Below are 16,423 nucleotides of genomic sequence, written 5' to 3'. Positions count from 1 at the left end.
CGCCGAGAAGCGGCACGGGCTAGGGATATGCTGGCCACAGCTTCCCACCGCCTCCATTGGCCCGGGACGGCAAACCACGGCTAGTGGGGGCCGCGATTGGCCGAACCTGCCGCGTCAGCAGGTAAATAAACTGGCCCGGCCCGCCAGGGTGCTTAGCCTGGCGAGCCGCGTGCCAAACGTTGCCGAGCCCTGCCCTATACAAAGGAGGTGTATAAATAAGACTACGGAGGCAAATGAAAGAGGAGAGATACATGGGAATATGTGTCACTGAATCTCACTATGAGAATTTCTGAACTATTTTTCTTTGCTTCCCCCATTTCCTCCTCCAAAGCCAGCCTGTTAGCACAGACAAGTGAGGCAAGTCAATAACATCCACTCACGCAAACAGGATATATTGAGCCAATTCAAGAGTAGGTGGATAGCAGCTGCGGTCTTGCCTGTGAAATAGTCTAGTTGTTGCCTGTGTGCAATGAGTCATCAGGCCCCTTTTATTTACACTTTCATACAAGTGCTGGCAAACACTGATTTATGTTCTGAAATCAGGGAAGTGCAGTGTGTGCGAGAGAGAGTGAGACAGACTGAAAACATCTCTTCTGGTCACCCTGAAGAATTTTAAACCACACAGACCTCAAACAGATTGACCTTTGATTATTTTTTGAATTGAGGACAGATTCCCCCTTTAAAGGCTCAATTATATTGCAGGTTTTTTTTTTTTTTATGATTTTAGAAGATGTCACGGTAACTTTAGGCAGTGAATCCAAAGCCAGGCTGTTTCATGTGCTGAATTTCAAACTATAAGCCACAGTTTGCAATTTTAACTCCTCTGATATTTGCAAGTTACTCCATTGTACTTACTTTTGAAGAACATTTATGGCAGGCAATTTACAGGATCTGACATATGACAGCAACCCTAAAAAAGAGGGTGGGTCAAATTTATCCTTTATGTTACCCCATTGAAGGCAATGGAGTTACTCTGGGAATTAATTTGCTCCCATGAATCTTTGATGGGTTTTACAAATATCACAGGATCTGAAGTTCAGATAGAAAGAGCTGAAGTTGAGAGAATAGTTCTGTCAAATACTCTCGGGTGGAATTTCATCTGATTTTTCGGAATATATTTAGTTGTTTGGAAACGCATATTGCCAGCAGGGGGAGTTGTTTTGCTGGTCCCTTTGGCTGTGCACCCATAGCATTGCCTGCAGGAGCTACCCTGGCCAGAAGATGTTTTAGTGCCAAGCAACCCACATACACAGCGCTGGCCAACCAGCAGAGGGGGAGGAACATAACATAAGAATGTCCCTACTGGGTCGACCAAAGGTTCATTTAGCCCAGTATCCTGTCTTCTAACAGTGGCCAGTGCCAGGTGCCCCAGAGGGAATGAACAGAACAGGTAAACATCAAGTGATCCATCCCCTGTCGCTCATTCCCAGCTTCTGGCAAACAGAGGCTAAGGACACCATCCCTGCCCATCCTGGCTAATAGCCATTGATGGACCTATCCTCTATGAATTTATCTAGTTCTTTTTTGAACCCTGTTATGGTCTTGGCCTTCACAACATCCTCTGGCAAGGAGTTCTACAGGTTGACTGTGCATTGTGGGAAGAAATATTTCCTTTTATTTGCTTTAAACCCACTGCCTAATATTTTCATTTGGTGACCCCTAGTTCTTGTGTTATAAGAAGTAGTAAACAACACTTCCTTATTTACTTTCTCTACACCAGTCATGATGTTGTAGACCTCAATTATATCTCCCCTTAGCCATCTCTTTTCCAAGCTGAAAAATCCCAGTCTTATTAATCTTTCCTCATACGGAAACCATTCCATACCCCTTATCATTTTTGTTGCCCTTTTCTGAATCTTTTCTAATTCCAATATATGTTTTTTGAGATAGGCCGACCACATCTGCACACAGAATTCAAGATGTGGGCATACCATGGATTTATATAGAGGCAACATGATATTTTCTGTCCTATTTTCTATCCCTTTCTTAATTATTCCCAGCATTTTGTTCGCTTTTTTAACTGCCGCTGCATATTGAGTGGATGTTTTCAGAGAATGATCCACAATGACTCCAAGATCTCTTTCTTGAGTGGTAATAGCTAATTTAGACCCCATCATTTTATATGTATAGTTGGAATTATGTTTTCCAATGTGCATTACTTTGCATTTATCAACATTGAATTCATCTGCCATTTTGTTGTCCAGTCACCCAGTTTTGAGACATCCTTTTGTAGCTCTTGACAGGCTGCCTGGGTCTTAACTATCTTTAGTAATTTTGTATCATCTGCAAATTTTGCCATCTCCCTGTTTACCCCCTTTTCCAGATCATTTCTGAATATGTTGAATAGAACTGGTCCCTGAACAGACCCCTGGGGGACAACACAGTTTTCAGAATGCAGAGAGGTAAATAGACCATTTATACCTATGCTTTGTTTCCTATCTTTTAACAGGGGTAGTCAACCTATGGCACGCGTGCCACCTTTGGAACGCGAGCTGATTTTCAGTGGCACTCACACTGCCCGGATCCTGGCCACCGGTCTGGGGGCTCTGCATTTTAATTTAATTTTAATTGAAGCTTCTTAAACATTTTAAAAACATAAATAAAAGTGAGTAGGAATGGTTAACAAGCTAAGACAGGAAGTTATTTCAACAGCAAAAACAAAACAAACACACCAAAAACGCACAAGTCTGCGTAGTGATGTACTTCTGACATCAGGTACTTTCGATGAATAATGGAATAAGAAGCAGACTGGTCCGATGGATTAGAACCGGGCTTCTATTCCTGGCTCTGCCACTGCCCTGCTGTGTTGACTTGTGGAATCAAAACAGAGGCACAGACACTTACCCACTGTCTGGTTAGACTAAGTTCACTATGTGTTTGTTCAGCATCTAGAACAGTCTAGTCCAGGGGTTGGCAAACTACGGCCTGCGGGCTGGATCCAGCCCATGAGTCATTTTAAGCTGGCCCGCGATCTCCAGCCGGGGCACCGGGTTGGGGGCCACACCACACGGCTCCCAGAAGCCACGCCTAGGAGTCAGAGAAGGGACATGCCACTGCTTCCGGGAGCCACTTGAGGTAAGCACCGTTCGGAGCCTGCACCCCTGAGCCTCTCCCCATACCCCAACCCCCTGCCCTAGCCCTGATCCCCCTTCCGCTCTCCAAACCCCTTGATCCCAGCATGGAGCACCTGCCTGCACCCCAAACCTTTCATCCCCAGCCCCACCCCAGAGCCCGCACCCCCAGCCAGAACCTGCACCTCTTCCCACACCCCAGCCCTGATCCCCCTCCAAGCCCCTCAGTCCTATCCCAGAGCACCCTCCTACACCCCAAACTCCTCATCCCCATACCCACCCCAGAGCTTGCACCCCCAACCAGAGCTCTCACCCCCTCCCACACCCCAACCCCAATTTTGTGAGCATTCATGGCCCACCGTACAATTCTATTCCCTGATGTGGCCCTCAGGCCAAAAAGCTTGCCGACCCCAGTCTAGTCCCATTCTTAATTGGAGCCTCTAGGCCCTACTGGATGACATAAGGGGAGATGAGTGAATAATTAATTTTTTGGTTCAATGGCCAACCAAACAAAAACAAAGAAAAAGCACCAGAAAAGTTAGTTTAATTTCAAACTGAATATTTTGTTTTGCACTAAAATTTAAAATAAAAAATAACAATAGTTTTTAGTGAACAAAAGTGTTTCAAAAATGTTGAAACAAAAAGGTCTTGACATTTCAGAAACACTTTTTTTTTCTTGCTGAAACTATTCGCCAAATTAGATCCAAATTTATAAATAGTTTCAGTACCCCCCAAAATGCACTTTTTCAGCAAGTTTACTATTTGCCAAATGTTCACGATGAGCCTTCCAGCCCCAGTGAGGATGTGAGTGGTGAGGAGATGCCTGATCTTCCAGTTAGTCAGAGTGCAGGTGACCTGGCAGCTACTGCAGCATCCATATCTCGATCTCAAGTGGATGTAACCATGCACATTCCTGAAGAAAAGTGTAGATCAGAGAAGAGTGTGGTGGAGGTGCAAGAAACAGCTGTTGCTGAGTTTAGTTCCTTAAGTCTAGATGATCCAGGACTGTGGACCCATTTGAGCAGTAGCCTTAGGGACTTCCTTGTACTGCATGGGCCACAGCAAGTGAAAAACTTCATGTTCCCCAAAGACAATGAAAATAGAAGTTTCCATCCAACACATTACTGGCGTGAAATCCCCAATGGTGACAAAGCGGCTTATGTACTCAAAAACCCAGAATGTTGCATACTGTTTTTGTTGCAAACTCTTCCAGTCTAATCTTCCAGCCACATTGGGTTCTACAGGAACAAAGGACTGGAAAAATCTGGCTAGAAATCTGGCATGCCATGAGAAGGCAGCAAATCACAAGAGAACATTCCATAGATGGAAAGAGCTTGAGATGAGACTAAGGGTAAAGGCCACCATAGATCAGCATCAAGAGAAGATTGCATCAGAGTCTCTTTACTGGCAAAATGTTCTGAAAAGGCTCATTGCCATTGTGAGAATGCTTGCTACCAAAACCTAGCACTGTGTGGCACTTCAGATCAGCTGTATGTGCCAAACAATGGAAACTTCCTTAAAATTGTGGAGCTGATGGCTGAGTTTGATGCTGTACTCCAGGAGCATCTAAGAAGAGTCACCACCCAAGAAATGTACACACACCACTATCTTGGAAAAATAATTCAAAATGAGATCATACAGTTACTGGCAACAAAAGTCAAACAGAAGATTGTGGCAGATCTGAAGTCAGCAAGATATTACTCCATTATTCTGGACTGCAAACCTGACACCTGCCATACGGAACAAATGACTTTAATGGTGCGTTTTGTAACAACAACAGAACCTAGTGAAAATGTTCCTGCAATGGTGACTGTCAGAGAGCATTTTCTAGAATTTATTGACATTAATGATACTACAGGAGCTGGTATGACAAATGTGCTTCTTAAAAAGCTGGAAGATACAGGAATTGCGATAGCTGACATGAGAGGTCAGGGCTACAATAATGGTGCCAACTTAAGAGGAAACAGAGGAGTGCAGACACGGATCCGAAAGTTAAACCCTCGAGCTTTTTTTGTCCCGTGCAGTTCTCATTCATTGAACTTGGTGGTCAATGATGCAGCATCAGCTTCTAGTGAGGCTGCTGAATTTTTGTAAATGTAATTCAAAGCATCTATGTATTTTTCTCTGCATCAACTCATCGATGGCAAATTTTGAAGCAACATCTGTGAACATCCTCTCTGACACTGAAACCACTGAGTGCCACATGATGGGAAAGTCGAGTGGAGGTGATAAAGCCTGTCAAACACCAAATTGAGAAGATAGATGATGCCATAGTTGACATTATGGAGAATAATGCTCTGACAGGAACTGTTCGTGGGAGAACAGTGGCAGAGGGAAATGGAATCACCAGAAACATACATAACTTCAAATTTCTGTGTGGCTTAGTGTTGTGGCATGACATACCGTTTTAAATAAATGTTGGAGTCTCTTGCTTACAAGGTGTTGACCTTGATATATCTGGAGCAATGGAACAACTGGACAAAGCAAAGTCATACCTACAGTCTTACCAGTCAGATGAGGGATTTCAAAACATTCTGAAGAGTGCACAGAAGTTGGCAGAGGAACTTCACACTGAAGCTATTTTCCTACCCATTCAAGAATACAAGAGTCACCGAAGATGACGATATTTTGATTATGAGGCATGGGATAATCCCATAAGAGACCCCAAACAACAATTCAAAGTTGAATTCTTTAACCAGATGCTAGATGGTGCAATACAGTCAGTTGAAGAACGTTTCATGCAGCTCAAGGAACACAGCAGTATATTTGGGATGTTGTATGATATTCCAAAACTCGTCACTATACCTGAAGAAGACCTACACCAGCCATGCAGGGCACTAGAGACAGTGTTGACACATGATGACATGCACGATATTGATGCGAGTGATTTAGGTGATGAACTGAAAGCCCTATCAAGATACATTTCAGCAGGGTCAACTCCAAAGGCTGTTCTGGAATATATGTGCACAAATAAGATGACCACCCTCTTTCCAAATGCTTTTGTTATTCTGCGCATACTTCTAACACTTTCTGTAACAGTTGCCAGTGAAGAATGCAGCTTCTCCAAGCTGAAGTTAATAAAAACACATCTATGCTCCACAATGACACAGGAGAGGCTGGTCTGCCTTATAACCATCTCAATAGAGCATGAGCTGGCTCAGACTGTGGACCTTCAGGAAGCAGTTCAAATCTTTGCAACTAAGAAGGCACCAAAAGCACCACTTTGATTATTCAAACAGATAAAAATGCCAGTGTTTACTATGCAGACAAGAAAAGTTACATTTGCTGTTCAGGCATTTGAAAGTTAAGTGTTACTTACAATTTTTGAACACGGCATTTTAAGTTGTTAGTTCTCCTTTATTGGGGTAGGTAGCAGAGCAGTACTATGAGAGGAATAGAAAAGGAAGAAGGCAGAATTGAGACCTTTCAAAGTTTTGGCCCAAGCGAGGGGGCATGAGGGCATCATTTGAGCTCCCCGCCTCAGGTGCCAAAATGTTGTGGGCTGGCCCTGGTACTGAAGGAATTAACTGAAGAAATCTGAGCCACTGGCAATAATATTTATAAATTCATGGATGACAGAGATCCCAGAAGACTGGAGAAGGGTTATCATAGTGTCCATCTTTGAAAAGGGGGAAAAAGGAGGAGTCAGGGAACCATAGACCAGTCAGCCTGACTTCGATACCTGGGAAGCTACTGGAGCAATGTATAAAACATTCAATTTGCAACTACCTGGAGGATGAAGGGATAATCACTGGCAGCCAGCACGGATTCACTAAGAACAAATCATGCCAAACCTACTTGTTTTCCTTCTTTGACGGTAACCGGTTTTGTGGATATGAGGAATATAGTGGACATAATATACCTGGACTTCAGCAAGGCTTTTGACACAGTCCTACATGACATTCTGATTAGTAATCTGGAGAAATGTGGACTCAGCAGAACTACCATTAAGTGGATACATAATTGGTTAAACAACCACAAACAAGGAGCAAGCATTAATGGAAAGTTGGATTTGAGGAAGGTCTCAAGTGGGGTTCCGCAGGGATCTGTTCTGGGTCAGATGTTGTTTAACATCTTCATTAACAACCTGGAATTTGGAGATGACACAAAGCTAAGGAGGGAGGATAGAGATAAAATTCAAAGGGATCCTGATAAATTGGAGAACTGGAATATAGACAACAAAATGAAATTCAAAGTCAAATGTCAGGTGCTACACTGACGGAAGAAAAACCAAATGCATAAATACAGAACGGGGGATAACTGGCTTGGCAGCAGCACTGCTGAGAAGGATCTAGGAGTTGTGGTGAATCACAACCTCAACATAAGTCAGTAATGCGACGCTATTGCAAAAAATGCAAATGCAATTTTGTGGTGCATTAGCAGAGGCATAGCATGCAAGTCACGGGAGGTGATAGTGCCACTCTACTCAGCACTCGTTAGGCCTCAGCTGGAGTAGTGTGTCCAGTTTTGGTCACCACAATATACAAAGGATGTAGATAAACTGGAAAGGATCTGGAGGTGAGCATCAAAGATGATCAATGGGATGGAATGCAAGCCATGTGAGCAAAGGCTGAAGTATCTGGGTATGTTTAATTTGGAAAAGAGGAGATTAAGGGGTGGGGGCATTATAGCCGTCTTCAAATACTTGAAAGGCTGTCATAAAAGAGTTGGAGAAAAGTTGTTCTCTCTTGCCACAGAGGGCAAGACAAGAGGCAATGGGTTCAAACTGCAGCATAGCAGATTTAAATTAAATGTCAGGAAAAAACTTTCACTGTCCTACCGTTCATCCAGTTAGGAACAGAGGTGGTGGAAGTTTCAAACCTGCGAGAGCCCCATTGTGCCCCGTGGGACTGATGCCCCTAGCCCCGGGGCTCTGGTAAATGCTTGGGGAGAATTTAAGCCATGCATCCTCCCCTCCATTTGACCATTGATCACCATACTGGATGAAGCAATTAATGACATCACTGAAGGGTTTTAAAGTTAATACTCCAATCAGATTAATAGGGGAGGTCATATCTATGTGTCATTGTTTCAGGCCACTGCATCAGTTACTCTGTCCACATCTGGAAGCCACAAAGGCTAGATTTTTTTTTTTTAAATGATGACTGAAATTCTGGAGAATCTGTGTCATGCAAGCCTTATAAATATACCTTGCAGGCCACATATGGCCTGCATGCTGGATGTTTGGAGCCTAAATACCTTTGAGAATCTGGACCTGAGTCTCCAGGGCTCACAGACCAACACCTTTCACAGGCATGGGATGTACACAAAAGAGAATTTATATAAACCACATAGTAACATCTTTAAAGCCCTGGGTAGTAATTTACTATACCTGCACTTCCACACGCTATTCATAAACAATGTCCTGCAGTAAGCATTTAAAAAAAAAACACAGACCCCACCCAGGAACTCAATGGTATTCAGTAGCGTTTGGAATCTGTGCAGAATGGGTTTCATTCAGCTACTAAATAAAGGATTAGCAATTAAGGTAAGGTACCAAGATATTACCATACCATAGGATAGACAGTATAAGAACCTAAGTAGAAAAGAATGGGCCAATATTATTCTCATTTGTGCATCTCCCACTGCAGTTAGTGGGAGTTGTACATGTTCATGGAAAGGCAGCATTTGGCCCTTTCAAGTGTCAAAGCTTCTTGAGCTTTTTTGAGATCCCTCAGTCATCTTACAACCATTCACAGGCTGTTTCTACATTTAGGCTTCTCAACTTTACGCCTAGGAGGCATTTGCTTTGCTGTTGGCTACAGAATTTCTTTATTACTAAAAAGTAGCCTTCCTTCCATATAAAGCGCTGTACGCTCATCAGATCACTTTTCCATTCAGTCATATCCTGCTTTGAACTTTGGCCCTCTAACTCTGTATGCAGGTTTGCAATCCTCAGACATAAAAAGATATAGATAAACCTAAGTATATCTGCCACTGCCAGGGCTGCCTCAGGGAGAGTGACTTAATGGTTCCTGTACAAGGATAAAGTTGTTTATAAATATGGATGTACCTGGGCATAGGAGGTAACCACACATTATCCCCAGGTGTCTCTCTAGGAGATCTGATTAATTTAGTAATGCATGCCCTTTCATGCATCTCTCAGACCCTCTGCATCACCTGACACTGCTATTAAGATGAGCAAGTCACAGAGGTCAAATCTCTTCCATTCATATGAACAAAAATGAAGGTGGGCGAAAGGTGTAAAGTTACTGTGGATTCTGATTAAGTTAATTCAAGCTGTAGCATTCCCTCCATATGAATCTGAAGTAAGTTTAAGGGGGACATATTTTGCCCTTATTTAACCCCTGTGCAATGAAATCCTAGAGTCGTCAGTGGGGTTGCACAGACAGAATCTGGTGCACTGTGACTGTCATGGGTTTGCTGCAGACCCTTTTACAACAGCTAAACCAATGGAAGTTCAGACATAAAACCATTACTACGCACTAGGGGCAAAACAAAGAGAGACACCGTTCCTTTGACTTGGTCTACACTAGCAACTTATGTTTAACTATGTCACTCAGGCTTTTCCACACTCCTGAGCAATGTCATTATACTGACCTAATTCCCATTGTAGACTGCACTATGTCAATGATAGGGCTTCTCCTGTTGACATAGCTTCCACCTTCTTGGAGAGGTGGATTACCTAAACCCTCCTGTCAGCCAGGGGTGAAAGTAACTTAAAGGACTCCGGAGTCCTTAGGAGGGGGAGAGGCCTCTACCGGAAGAGGTGGGCCCTTTAAATCCCCGGGCACTTTAAATCAGGATTTAAAGGGCCCGGGGCTGGGGCTGTGGTAGCAGCAGCTGGGAGCCCTGGGCCCTTTAAATCACCCCCGTAACTACCAGCTGCAGAGGTGACTAGGAGCCCCGGGGGTGATTTAAAGGGCCTGGGGCTCCAGCTGCTGCTACCGCAGCGGAGCCCCGGGCCCTTTAAATCACCATCGGAGGGGGCCCCGACCTCTGGCAGAGCTTTAAAGGGACCGGGGCTCCACTGAAGTAGCGGCAGCTGGGAGCTCCTGGCCTTTTAAATCACCGCCAGAGCCCCATTGCCGCTACCCCAGGGCTCCAGCAGCAAGGCTCGGGTGGCGATTTAAAGGGCCCCAGAGGGTAGCGGCAGTGGGAGCCCCGAGCCTTTAAATCACCACCCGAGCCGCGCTGCCAGAACTTGGGGGTAGCAGCAACAGCCGGGGGCTCAGGCGTGATTTAAAGGGCCCGGGGCTCTGGCTGCCACTACCGCTCTGGGGCCTTTAAATTGTCCCCGGAGCCCTGCTGCTAGAGCCCTGGGGTAGTGGTGGCGGTGCTCCGGCAGCAAGTTAAAGGGCCTGGGGCAGTAGCAGCTGCCGAACCCCTGTCCCTTTAAATTGCCGCCTGAGCCCCGCTGCTGCTACCCCAGGGCTCCTAGTCACCTCTGCAGGCTCCGGGGATGACTTAAAGGCCTGGGGCAGTAGCAGCTACCAGAGCCCCAGAGCCCTGCTGCTGGAGCCCTGGGGAGGCGGCGGCAGGTCTCCGGCGGCTATTTTAAGGGCCGGGGCAGTAGCAGCTGCTGGAGCCCAGGATCCTTTAAATAGCCACCAGAGCCCTGCTGCCGCTACCCCAGGGCTCCAGGGATGATTTAAAGGGCCCAGGACGGTAGCTATGGCAGGCACCCCGGGCCCTTTAAATCACCGCCCAAGCCCTGCCACCACTTCCCCAGGCCTCCGGCAGCAGGGCTCTGGCGGCAATTTAAAGGGACCAGGGCTCCAGCCACTGCTGGGAGCCCCAGGCCCTTTAAATTGCCACCAGGGGCAGTCGATCCACCCTGGTACGGTGCACCGGCTCTTGCCGTTACACCATACTGGGGAATACTGGCTTACTTTCACCTCTGCCATCAGCGTAAGTAGCGTCTTCACTGAAGTGCTGCAGCCATTTAAGTATAGACAAGCCCTTAGAAAGATAATTTCTTGAAATTAACAGACTAGTCAGATATTGGACTGTACATCTTTTGCTAAATTCCTCTAAGGAACATACGCAGTGTTGTTGTAGCAGTGTTGGTCCCAACAATGGAAGATGTTGAATTTCGCCATCTGACTTGAAGAGCTCTGTGTAGCTCAAAAGCTTGTCTCTCTCCAACAGAAGTTGGTCCAATCAAAGATAGTACCTCTCTTACCTTGTCTCCAGGGAATGTGTCTGACTGGGGTTAGTGCCTTGTTCTTAGTCCATTAGATGAGGCAGGGCTCATGTTGGCTGCTCAGTAGGGAGCTAGTTAAGCAGCTGGCTAGTAGGGAGTTTGGGATTAGAGGTGGACTAAACTTTTGGGATTCATAGTTTATTTGCCCTCCCAAAAATGCAGTTTTGGGTGGACTGAAGCTATTTGTGAAGTTGGGCTGAATTAGGTGAAGAGTGTCAGCTGGAAAAAGATTTTTAAAAAACCCTAAATCAATGTTTTGTTTTGACATTTTAAAAAACAACCTGTTTTGACACATTTTGTTTTAACTACAACTTGCTAAAAACATTTTTTAAAAGGATAACAACCACCCACAATGGAAAGCTTCATTTCAGGTTGAATGAAATTTCTCATTTCAGTGAGGAAAAAGCCCCCCAAATGTTTCCATTTCAGGTTAACTCAAAACTATTTTCATGGGTAGGGAGGAGGACACGGTTTGGTCAAGAAACCAGAAAATGAATAATTTGCTCAGCTCTATTAGGGATGGCTGTATTGCCAGTAAACGGCTGCCTGGGTAGTTGATATGGGGACTTCCAGAAACTCAAGGAACCTGCATGTTTGTTTTCTGGACCTTGAACACTAGCCCTGGATACTGAAAGGGAACTGTGGATAACATGGCTGATGATTTGGTTTATTTTAACCCCAGCAATTAGTTTACATCAGTTTATGTTTTCAAGGCTCATTACAAGCAGGAGAACTCAAGTTTTCTTTCTATTTTTAAACAAACCATAAAGGAGAATCTGAGCTTTTCTTTAGGTCTACCCAGTTAAGCGTGAGTGGGCCAGGGCTGCTGGCTTCATGGATCCCCAAAGCTGGCTTTTCTCAGAACCTTCTTCTGGCTCCGCACACGCCAACCCCTAACTCGCTCAGCCTCAACCATCAATGCCCACATGAAGATGCTTCCATACTCTCAGGGGGTGTGTGGGAAGGAGAACATGAAACGTAGCTACTGATTATCTCATTACACAGGGTCCTTTTCAGAGCATTTCTTTTATTCCTTCTACACGATGCAGCAGAGGGGATCATATATTATTAGCAACTGAAGCCTGCTACTGCATATCCTTAGTAAAAAAATTAGGGGAAGTTATGTGCATTGCCGATTATATTCAGATACTGGATTTATACACTGACAAGTGATGCATAACTTTCAAATGAAATTCATTGGAAGCTATTATACAGCATTGATCAACATTATCCACTTCTGCACAGTACTAAGGATTGACAAGACATCCCACTCAAAACTGCTCTAGAGAGAGTCAAGACCATCTGCAGCATTTGTCAAGCTTTTGAAACCCTCCATTTCAATCCACACCACAGAATGTATTAAACCTCCATGTAACCTGAGCATCTCCTCAAAGCAGCACAGCATAATTTAGTGTAGAGACATAATGCAAGATTTGGGCACAAAGGGAGTGTGTTATTATAACCCATGCCTGCTTGGTGTGGCGTTCTGTCCCCCTCTAGTGACATCTAGCCCAGCTAGATTGAGGAGTCTGCTACAGTCTCAGCTAACTCATGCAGTAGAGGCTCATACACTATGCAACAGAAGTCCTGGGTTCAATCCTTCCTGTTGACTAGAGTCTGTCAGCTTTACATTATGACTAAGGAACACTACAAACTATGATGCAATACTTAGGTGCCTTACAGTAAGTTACTATATAATGAGTAAATGGTCATGGGCTAATGCACAGGGTTTGGGCTATGATCACAGCTCTATCACAGACTTCCTGTGTAACCTTGGGCCAGTCACTTAAGCGATTCTGCCTTTCCATCTGCAAAGTGGGGAAACACAATTTACACTGGAACCAGGCAAAGCTTTTCAGATGAATAGTTTATTCACTAAAAATATATATATACAGTTTTGGGTAAACCAAAATGTGTCAAATTCATGACAAGAAATTCTACTCCCTGCTCATATCAGAGGGGCAAACTTGAACCTGGGTCTTCCATATGTCAACCTCAGGGCTATAAGGGGGCCTGGCACCACCTCCACCACCAGCCCCTCCTGTTTGGTGAGCATTTCAAAATTGCCTTTGTTTGTAATTTTAAAAAATGGTTTAAAATGCTCAAAATGTTTCATTCCAGGTCAAACATTTTGTTTCACAATAACATTTATTTTTTGTTTTGCTAAGAAAACAAATTGTTTTGGGTCAATCCAAAATGAAGGTTTTGAGTTCAGTTTGGCCCATGAACCAAAAAAAAAAATCACTTCTTTGTACAGCTCTAATTTACACCTCCCCAGGGCCGGCTCCAGGCACCAGCTTGCCAAGCAGGTACTTGGGGTGGCCATTCCGGAGAGGGGCGGCAGGTCCAGCTGTTCGGCGGCAATTCGGCGGATGGTCCCTCACTCCCACTCGGAGCGAAGGACCTCCCGCTGAATTGCCGCCGCAGATCGCAATCGCGGCTTTTTTTTTTTTTTTTTTTTTGCCGCTTGGGGTGGCAAAAACCCTGGAGACGGCCCTGCACCTCCCTACCCCTTTGTGTGGTAAACAATGTTGGTAAGCGGCTTGGAATTCCTCAGCTGGGCGATGCCAGGGAAGTACAGAGTAAGGGGTTGATACTCCCAACTCAGACTATCTTGCTTTTGCAAAGAGTCTGATTTAACGGATATTTAAACTAATGTTAAATTTAACCGACATTGCATTTTACGATGCAAGGCTATGCACAAAACACCCTCTTCCCTCCTCCCCTGCCTGAATCAAACCACTGTCATTTAAATAAAAGCCATGTGCAGTAGCTTTCCGTCTTTAAGTGAATTTCAAAACAGTCTTTGAGACCTGACAGAAAAGGTATGACCAGGGTTCAGTTAGGTTATAGTACTGGATAATTTTTCAGAGAACAACCAAGCCAAGCATCATGAAATTCTATGGAAACAGTTACAGGTTGAAGGATATATTTGGTTGCATTCCCCTTTTAAACAGAATACCTTATTTGTGTGTTGCCAACAATGTGCTAGACAGCTTTGCACCTTACTGTATAATTTTACCGTACTCTGAATGCAACAGAAAAGGCAGATTAAACAAATAATGCTATGGAAACTATCTTCAAAAAGAAAAGCAATGGGTAAGATACAAAGAAGAAACATAACCTTTCAGATGCACTAAATAACTGATCAAGGACGGGAGAAATAACCTTTTGAAATCATTAGATTCTGTAAGCAGCTGTACAAATAATTAACTTTAAATATGCAGCCAGGGATTAATGTGGATCGTAGATTTCAAATTCAGAATAACAGTAATTACAAAGCCAGGAGAGTTGCTTAGTGAAGGCAGACATCTTCTATTGATTTTCACATAAGCCAATCAGATCAAGGCCAACGCGTTCCACTTCTTATAACGATGGGAAAGTAAAATAACAGGATCAGTACCCTGCAACCCAGGCAATGCCTTCCTTCATTCTGGATATGCCCATCCTCTGGGCTTCTGAAACACTAGTTTTAATTATTATTCATAATGTGGTGGTGCCAAGATGTGTCAGGTGCTTTCCAGGCATAGGAAGCCAGAGTCATGGCCATTCTCAGATATTTATCAGAGTTCTTTACCTCAAAGGCAAATTTAAAGAGACAGAAATGGAGTCTGATTTGAGATCTGATCATTTTCTGACAGCACAGAGCGGAAAGTGCACACAAAACAAAGAGAGGCAAATGACAGGATTCTCAATGCAAACAGAGTGCCTACATTTCTACGTGCAGGGAAGGGGAAGGAATCAGAAGCTCTCAGCATATCTTTACAGCAGCATCAGTTTGTTGATGAAAGTTTAAACACCACTGAAAACACCATCTATTGCCAAGCAGAGGGAGCCATGGTGACCTTTGGGACAAAAAAAGATGGGAGATGGAAGAACAAAGTTGGATGAGAAGGGACAGTGCATTGCAGGGACCATAAGCAGCAGGTATAATAGACCTGGGGAGGCTAAGCCTCCTCTGGTGCAGTTGCCACCAACCTGCTGCTGGATTCTTGGGCTGTGGAGGCCCTGCCTGCACTCTGTCTCTTCCTATCCCTGCTCCATCCCTTCCCCAAGGCCGCCACTGCCTGCTGCTGCCTGGCTAATTCCTCCTCTCTATGCCCCCTCCCCGGAGGTCCTCGCCACTCACCGTGCCCCTCCTCTTTTCCACCCTCCCCCATGAGGTCGGGGGAAGGAGGAGAGTGGAGGAGAAGAGGGACATGGGGAGCAGTGGGCAGCGGAGGCCTCATGGGGGAGGGAGAGAAGAGGAACACAGCAAGTGGTGGCAGCAAGGGGGGAGGGGGGCAAGCAGGGAGGGGGTGTAAGAGGTGGGACAGGGATCCCATCTCTAAAAACTATGAGAGTAGAAATGAACCTGAGCCCAACACCCTGACCTATATCAGGTATGAAATTCCTATTTCAAGTTTCATAGAGATGAGTTCAAATCAAACTAGAGGATCTTATAAATTTATATATCAGTAGCACCAAGATGCCCCAATCAGGGATTTGGCCCATTGTGCTAAGCATTGTACATGTGTAACAGAAAGCACAGTCCCTTACATCTTTCTATAGGTGGTAGTTAAGAGGAGAATGTAGGCACTCACCTGCTGCAGACAAGAAAAGGAAGACTGCCCTGAAAAATGCAGTAGTTGCAGCTCATCAGAGCATGGAAAGTTTGGAGCAGTTTCTATGGAATAACAAAGTAGCTACACTTCTCAGACCAGGTCAGAAAGTCCAGTGCCCGCTCTATCAACTCCATCTTTTACTGTGTTGAATGCAAACAGCTCAAATAGAATACCTTGCATAGCAAAAACTTCAGTCTTAGGAAGTACAACTAAACTGTTGAATATAGATATATTATGTGATTTCAACACTCTCTGTTTATGTCCCTTCACTTTTCTATGAGGAAGAGGCTAACAGTAACATTTTATGACACTGTTCTCCTTTAAATTTTCCTCTCTTGCATTCCCCCCCCACCCCATTCCACCCATACTTGGGCCTGCATAAGCACTAGACAACACCACCTCACCTGTTAGCATAAAGATTAAATTCTATTTCTGACTGCTACTTAACACTGTTTAGGCTTAAGGAGGAAAAAAAACTCACCATATAATACCGAGAGTATTTTATTTACCTTCCTAATCGAAATGAGGGGTTGGTAAAGTACTCTGAGATTTTGGATGAACTCTGCTAGGTATTTGTAGAA

Source organism: Trachemys scripta, chromosome 3 (assembly GCF_013100865.1).
Source record: "Trachemys scripta elegans isolate TJP31775 chromosome 3, CAS_Tse_1.0, whole genome shotgun sequence".
NCBI lineage: Eukaryota > Metazoa > Chordata > Testudines > Emydidae > Trachemys > Trachemys scripta.
This window is presented reverse-complemented; position numbering follows the sequence as displayed.